The sequence below is a fragment of the Phyllostomus discolor genome, chromosome 7 (assembly GCF_004126475.2).
Source record: "Phyllostomus discolor isolate MPI-MPIP mPhyDis1 chromosome 7, mPhyDis1.pri.v3, whole genome shotgun sequence".
In the NCBI taxonomy this organism is placed as follows: Eukaryota; Metazoa; Chordata; class Mammalia; order Chiroptera; family Phyllostomidae; genus Phyllostomus; species Phyllostomus discolor.
This window is the reverse complement of record NC_040909.2, coordinates 51,047,723-51,055,825: the sequence shown is the minus strand read 5'-3', so window position 1 is coordinate 51,055,825 and position 8,103 is coordinate 51,047,723. Positions and strand designations below refer to the sequence as shown.

General features: G+C 38.9%; 1 long non-coding RNA gene and 1 pseudogene across 1 annotated transcript in view; both read right to left on the bottom strand.

Moving 5' to 3' along the window:
- Nucleotides 1-386: 386 nt before the first annotated feature.
- LOC114501340 lies at nt 387-2,106 on the bottom strand (annotated as a pseudogene).
- Nucleotides 2,107-3,840: 1,734 nt separating this feature from the next.
- LOC118501644 overlaps nt 3,841-8,103 on the bottom strand; it is a 17,237-nt gene continuing 12,974 nt past the window's right edge. The window contains exons 2-3 of the long non-coding RNA XR_004904278.1: nt 4,508-4,517; nt 3,841-3,991 (exon numbers count right to left, since the gene is read on the bottom strand). This is a non-coding gene — a long non-coding RNA (uncharacterized LOC118501644). The remainder of the gene's footprint in view (nt 3,992-4,507; nt 4,518-8,103) is intronic.

The window sequence follows — 8,103 nt, the reverse complement described above, 5'->3', positions numbered from 1 at the left end:
CTAGATTGATTGAAATACTTTTGAAAAGTAGTAACTTTATATTCCAGAATTATCATACTATTAAGTGAATATCATTTTAAGACCGGTAGGAAACTATTGAAATGATTGGTTTTAATCTAATGAATTGGATAAATGTTAGAGCTGGAACCCAGAAATTTGTGTTTTTAAAAACCAGCTTTGTTGAACACACAATAAAGTGAACACACCTCAAGTGCACAATTTGGTAAGTTTTGACATTTGAAAATACCCCTAAAGCCATCACTACCAAAATTCCCTTCTGCTCCTTTGCACTCCTTTCTCCCCCACAAAACCACTGATATGTGTTCTCTCACTATAGTTTGTATTTTCTAGAGTTTTACATAAATGGAATCATATAGTATTTTTTTATCTGACATTTTCCCCCTTCTTACTAATACTATATTTATTTGCTTTCCCTTTGTCAAACCCTGAGCCATCTGCTTTCCTTATGCTGCCTGAGGATGTATAGGAAAAGGAACATATAGGGCAGATGAGACTGGGGAGAACTATGGCAGCCAGAAAGGGCTTCTTAACATGGAAAAGAGGTTGGAAAAGGCTATGATCAGGCAAAAAAGCCCTCTGGCCTCTGAGAGGGCAAAGCCCAGAGTGGTATAGAAGAACTGTTGCTTCAGAGGAGTTCCTGGTACAAGCAATTATGAGGCTCCCAAACACAGTTCCCATCCCAGCCCCAGCCAGCCAGCCATTATGGCAACTTCAGTCCCAGTGAACTTGCCTGCTGTGTCACTGTTCTTTGAAATGGCACTGGTTTGTAATTATGGCTAGTGATAAGTGAGGTCAGGGGACATGAGGCTGCCAGGCTTATAAGGCTCACTCTCATCCATCAGTGTCTCAGGTTGTTTCAGCACTACTGCAAAAAGTGGCTGGTTCAGCAGCTGAGAAGTGCCCCTGACCAGGAAGGTGGTGAAGATGACTGATACGGAGTAGATTTTCAGGGAATGAGAGGCTGTGGCATGAGAGCTGCTATCAATGCAGAGTGCAGTCTTTTCCCTCAGCGTAATGATTTTGAGATTAATTTATGTTACATGTATCAATAGTTCATTGTTTTTATTGCTTAGTATAACATAGATTTCTTACCCACTCACCTGTTGAACATTTGGACTGCTTCTAGTTTTTGTCTATTACAAATAAAGCTACTATGAACACTTGTGTATAAGTCTTTGTATGGACCATAGATATCCTCTTCTCTCGGGTAAATTCTTAGAATATGAATGGGGTGGTTGGATCATATGGTAGGTAAATGTTTAACTTTTTAAGAAACTGCCAAACTACTTTCCAAAGTGATTGTATGAATTTGTTTCTACCAGCTGTGTATAAGAGAGTTCCAGTCTCTCTACATCCTAGCTGACACTTGGTTGGTAACCTTTTTAATTTTAGCCATTCTAATAGGCTTATATTATCTTATTGGGATTTTAATTTGCATTTTCCTAATGACCTGTGATGTTGAATATCTTTTCATGAGCTTAACATCATATGTATATGTTGTTTGATAAAAAATGTCTGTTAATAAAATGTCTGTTGCTTATTTTAAAAATTGAGTTCTTTGAGTTCTAAAGGTCATGTTTGGAGAGTTTTCTGTGTATCAAATTCCTTTTAATATATGTAGTTGTAACTTTTTTCATTTTCATGTATCTTTTGAAGAAGCAGAAATTTATGAATTTCTGTAGAAATTCCTGCTTGGATTTTGATTGGGATTGTATTAAATATATAGATAAATTGGGAGAAAAAGTGACATCTTAATATTATCCTCTGATTCATGAATAAAGTATGTCTCTCTGTTTATTTGTCATCTTTAATTTCAGCAATTTTTTGTAGTTTCCAGGATACAAATCTTTAACATCTGTCAAATTTATCCCTAAGCCTATCATATTTTTGATGTAGCAAATGATATCATTTTTAAAGACCCTACTTTCAATTTTTCATTAAAAAGTTAAGCTTAAAATACTGGCATATAGTTGATTTTTACATACTGATCTTATATCCTGCAACTTTTCCCACTAAGTTCTGTTTTATTGGCATCCCATAAATTGCGATGTTTATATTTCTTTTCATTCAGGTCAAAATACCTTATAATTTAGAAGTGCTATTTACTTATCCAAATATTTGTAGATTTTCCAAAAATTTTTTCCAAAATGTTTTTGTTATCAATTTCTAATTTTATTACACTGTGGCTTGAGAACAAAGTTGTTACGATTTCAGTCCTTTTAAATTTATTAAGATTTGTTGTATGGACCAGGATATGGTTTATCTTGGTAAATGTTCTGGGTACACTTGTGAATAATGTGAATTTAGCTGCTGTTGGATGAGTGTTATAAATGTCAGGTCAAATTTGTTGGCAGTATTGTTCATGTCCTTGCTACTACTCCATTACTTACACTGTTCTTACCATCCCCATCCCCGTATTTTGTACCTACCAATTTGTGCTTCTTAATCCCTGTACCTTTCACCCCATTCTCCAGCTTCCCCTCCCAACTCTTAACCCTCCAAATGATCTCCTTATCCATGATTCTGTTTCTTTTCTCCGTGTTTGATTAGTTTGTTGTTTGGATTCAATTACTAATATTTGTGAATTTATTGCCATTTTAATGTTCATTGCTTTAATCTTCTTTTTCTTGAATAAGTCCTTTTAACATTACATATTATAGTGGCTTGGTGATGATGAATTCCTTTAGCTTTACCTTGTCTGGGAAGTACTTTGTCAGCCCTTCCATTCTAAATGATAACTTTGCTGGATAGAGTAATCTAGGTTGTAGGTCCTTGCTTTTCATCACTTTGAATACTTCTTGCCAACCCCTTCTTGCCTGCAAAGTTTATTTTGAGAAATCAGCTAACAGTCTTATGGGAAATCCTCTATAGGTAACTATTGGCTTTTCTCTTGCTGCTCCTAAAATTCTGTCTTTAGGAACCTGGCTGGTGTAGCTCAGTGGATTGAGCACTGGCTGCGAACCAAAGGGTTGCCAGTTTGATTCCCAGTCAGGGCACATGCCTGGGTTGCAGGCCAGGTCCCCAGTGGGGACTACGTGAGGGGCAACCACACACTGATGTTTCTGTCTTTCTCCCTCCCTTCCCCTCTAAAAGTAAATAAAATAATAATAAAAAAAAAAAAGATTCTGTCTTTACCTTTAACCCTTAGCATTTTAGTTATGATGCCTTGGTGTGGTCCTCTTTGAGTCCAACTTGCTTGGGACTCTCTGTGCTTGCTGGATTTGTATGTCTATTTCCTTCACCAAATTAGAAAGGTTTTCTTATTATTTTTTCAAATACATTTCCAATTTCTTGCTGTTTCTCTTTTACTTCTGGCGCCCCTATGATGTGAATGTTGAATCTCCTGAAGTTGTCCCAGGGGCTGCTTATACTACTCTCAATTTTTGGATTCTTTTTTCTTGATCTGATTGGTTGTTTTTTGTTTTCCTTAGGTTCCATATCACTGATTTGATTCTTGGCTTCACCCACCCTACTGTTGTTTCTCTATAAATTGTTTTTTATTTTCAGTTAGTGAATGCTTCATTTCTGACTGGATCTTATTTATGCTGTTGAGGTCCTTACTAAGTTCCTTGAGCATCCTTATAACCAGTGTTTGGAACTCTTCATCTGATAGATTGCTTATCTCTATTTTGTTTAGCTCTTTCTCTGGGGTTTTGATCTCTTCTTTCATTTGGGTCATGTTTCTTTATCTCCTTGTTTTGGCAGCCCCCCTATGTTTGTTTCTATGTATTAGGTAGAGCTGCTTTGACTCCGTGTCTTGGTAGTGTGACCCAATATAGTAGGTGGCCTGTAGGGTCCAGTGGCACTACCTCTCCTATCACCCAAACTGGGTATTTGAGGTGCACCCTTTGTGTCGGCTGAGTACACCCTCCTCTTGTAGTTGAGCCTTGGTTGCTGTTGGCAGGTCAGTGGGAGGGATTTACCCAGGCCAGTCAGCTTGCAAGGACTGGCTCTGACCACTCACCACCAACTTCTGCACTCCCTGGCAGATCAGCTGTGCAGGCGCAGGGTGGTGGTACTCTGAAATTGTCTGTAGCTGTCCATTAGGTGTGCTGGCCATGGGGTTTCCCGGGTGGTACAGGCCAAGGTTATCCCCCACCTGTGTTTTCCTGGAGCTGCTCTTCCTGGGCTATAAACAGTATGAGAGGGCTGCTACTTGTGCTGGGCTTGGAGATCCCAAGTAAAGCCAACCTTTGAATCTAGGCTGGCTGCTGCTAGTGCATGGTCTAGAGCTCACTGAGGCCAGCTGTTGCTTGTTTGATAGGATTTAGGAAGGTGTGAATTGTGAGCTGAAATCATTCATATAGAAAAACAGTGTGGGTGGTCCCGTAGATTGGGTGGGACAAAGTCTCTAGGATCTCCAAGGCTGGTTGGTGTTAGCCAGGTTGATGGAGTCTCAAATATGGCACTAGCCTGCTGGCTCCATGCTCTCCAGGGTGAAGGCTCAGAAAAGGGACAAGGATCTCTGCTCACCTTGATGCCAGACACTTCAGCCTCTTCCAGTGTGTCACTGGTGCCCTTCAAGCTGCCACCCTGGTACTGGAGCTCAGAGGAAATGAGTCTGAGTAAGTGAGTGTGTAGGTTCTTTGAGAGGAACTGCTTGGGGCTCCAGCAGTTTTTTTCACCAACTCAATCCCTGCTGTTTTTTAAGCTAGAAGTTACGGCGATATATCTTCCTGGAACTGGACCCTGGGCTGGAGGGCCTGGTGTGGGGCTGGGCCTGCTTGCTCCTGAGACATCCCTTCTGAAAGTTTATCCACCACACATGGGTGAGAGACCAGCCTATTCCACATCTGCACCCCTCCTAACTAGTTTGACAGATGTGGTTTAATTCTGTAGCTGTCAGACTTCTATTTAGCTCAAATTCTGATGGTTCTGAATGATATGGTTCTATATTTCAGTTGTAATTTCGTTGTGGGTATGTGAAGAGGCAAGCCATGTCTGCCTATGCCACCATCTTGACCAGAAGCTCCAAAGTTTCTTTTGGGAAATCAGCTGACAGTCATGGGAACTCCTTTGTAGGTAACTCTGTGCCTTTCTTTTGCTGCTTTTAAGATTATTTAACTGTTAGCATTTAATAATGACATGGCTTGACATGGTTCTCTTTGGGTTCATGTTTGGGACTCTCTGTGTTTCCTGGACTTGTATGTCTATTTCCTTCACCAAATTAGAATTTTCTTTCATTATTTTTAAAAAAAAATTTTTTAGATTTTATTTATTTATTTTTGGAGAGGGAAGGGAGGGAGATAGAGAGAGAGAAACATCAATGTGCGGTTGCTGGGGGTTATGGCCTGCAACCCAGGCATGTACCCTGGCTGGGAATCGAACCTGGGACACTTTGGTTCCCAGCCCGCACTCAATCCACTGAGTTATGCCAGCCAGGGTTATTTTTTCAAATAAGTTTTCAATTTCTTGCTCTTTCTTTTTTTCTTCTGGCACCCCTATCATTCAGATGTTGCTATATGTTTAAAGATTTCCCAGAGGTGCTTAAGCCCATCCTCGTTTTTTTGGAATTCTTTTTTCTTCTGGCTGTTCTAATTGAATCCTTTTTCTTTACTTGTGTTCCAAAGCATTGATTTGATTCTTGGGTTTATCACCTCCACTGTTGGTTCCCTTTATTCATTTAATGCAACCTTTATTCTAGCCTGGGTCTTTTTTATGCCATTGAAGTATCCAAAGAGTTCCTGAAGCATCCTGATAACCAGTGTTTTGATCCGTTCATCTGATAAGTTGCATATCTCCATTTCATTTAGTTCCTTTTCTGGAGCTTTGGTCTGTTGCTTCATTTGGGCCATATTTCTTTGTCTCCTCACTTTGGCAGCCTCCTTGTATTTGCTTCTGTGTAGTAGGTAGAACAGCTCTGACTACCTGTCTTAGTGAACCTGTTAAGTTATATGGCATGGAGTCTTAGGTAATCACCTGGCCTGGCAACCCGTGTCACCACTCCATTGCTCTGCATGGGTGACAGCTCACAGTGGGGAGAATGCTGCTGCCTGGCCTCTGGAGTTTTGCTGGGAAGGAAACTCTCGCCCCACTCACACTTCATGTTCTCTCCATATGGCACTGCTGCCCTTCCACCTGTTGCCTTGGTGCTGAATCCAAGAAGGGGTGGGTCTGTGTGAGTCCTCAGTCCACTGTAGGCCCTTTAAGAAGACAGTTTCTTCTTCTGTCTCAACCTCCACTTGTTTTTACAGCCAGAAGTTATAGGAACTTATCTTCCTGGCACTGGGATTCTGGGCTGGGTGATCTGGACTGGGCTGGTATCCTTTACTCTGGATGTATCCCTCCCTTTTTTTATCTACTACATTTAAATGTTGGATCACCCATTCCAGTCTCTGCCTCCGTGCATTTCCATGTCTCCACACATCTCCACTCCTCCTATCCTTCTGGATGAATGTTGCTTTTTTAAATCTTTGGTTGTCAGACGTACATACAGCTCAATTTTCTGACAATTCTGGCTGAAATTTGTTTTGTAGTCTAGTATTTTTTGCTATAGTTGTGTGCAGAGGCAAGGTGTGTTGACGTACTCCTCCATCTTGACTGAAGTCTTCCATACTTTTAACCTATTTGTCTTTATATTTAAATACTTTTCTTGTAGATAAAAGTTTGTTCTTGCTTTTTAATCCAATCTGACAAATTTTGCCTTTTAATTTATACCATGTACAATTAATATAATTGATAATGGTTAGACTTTATTACCTTGCTATGTTTTTTTTTTGTCTTCTTTTGTTTCTCTTTTCCTTTTTATCTGACTTCTTTTGAATTAATGGGATATTTTATGATCTCATTATACCTCCTCTGTGGGATTACTACTTATAATACTTTATTATTTTAGTGTAGTTATTTTAAGGTTTGTAGTATACATTCTGAAATTTGATTTTAGAGAAAGGAAAACATCAATTTGTTGTTTATTGGTTGATTCTTGTATGTGGCCTGACCAGGTATCAAACCAGCAACCTTGGTGTATCAGGACAATGCTCTAACCAACTGAGCAACTGGGCCAGGGCTGTGGTATACATTTTTAACTTACCAGAACAGTTTACCTCTCATGATATAAGAATGTATAATAGTGTACTTGTTTCTCCCCTTCATGCATTTTCCTTGTTATAAATTCCACAAGACATTATTTTTGTCTAGTCAATTATCTTTTTAAAGGTCTTAAATAGTTAAGAAAAATTCTTACATATGTAATCTCATACTTAACCTGTTAGTGTTCTTTATTCCTTTGGATAGATCTCTATGGTATAATTTTCCTTTTACCTGAAGAACTTCCTTTAACATTTTTTATAGTGCAGATTTGCTGTTGAAGAATTCTTTAACTTGTATCTGAAAATCTATTTGCCTTCTTTTTCAAATGTTTTCCCTGTATACAGATTTCTAGGCTGTCCTACCCTCCTCTTTCCCCCAGTATTTAAAAATGTTGGTCTACTGTCTTCTTACTTGCATAGTTCCAGTGAGAAATGTCTTTTTCTTGGTTCCTGTGTAGTTAATAAGTTTCTTTTTCTCTGGCTGCTTTTAAGATTCTCTTTATCACTAGTTTTGAGTTATTTGGTAATACTGCTTTGGTGTAGTATTGTTTACATGTCTTTTGCTTTTAACTAACAGATTAGTTGATCTTGGATATACAGTTTTATAGTTGTCATCAGATTTGGAAAATTTTTGGCCATTATGTCTTCAGGTATTTTTTCTGTCCTCTTCCTCTTCCCTTTTCAGACTTCAATTGCTCATGTATTATATTGCCTGAGGTTGTCCTCGAGCTCACTGATGATCTTCATGTTTCTGTTTTTGTTTTTTACTCTATTTGGGAGTGCCTCTATTGCTATACCTTGAAGTTCATTTATCTTTCCTTCTGTTATTGTCTATTCTGCCATTAATTCCATCAAGTATTTGTCATTTTTGACAATGCAGTTTTTACTTCCCAAAGCTTGATTTGTCTTTATGTCTCCCATATTTCTGCTTGAGATAATATCTGTGTAGGTTCTGAGTTGTTTTCAGTTGATTAGCTCATTACTATGGGTCATGTGTTCCTGCCTTTTTGCATGCCAGATCTTAGGTTAGATGTCAGAATTTTACCTTGTTGGG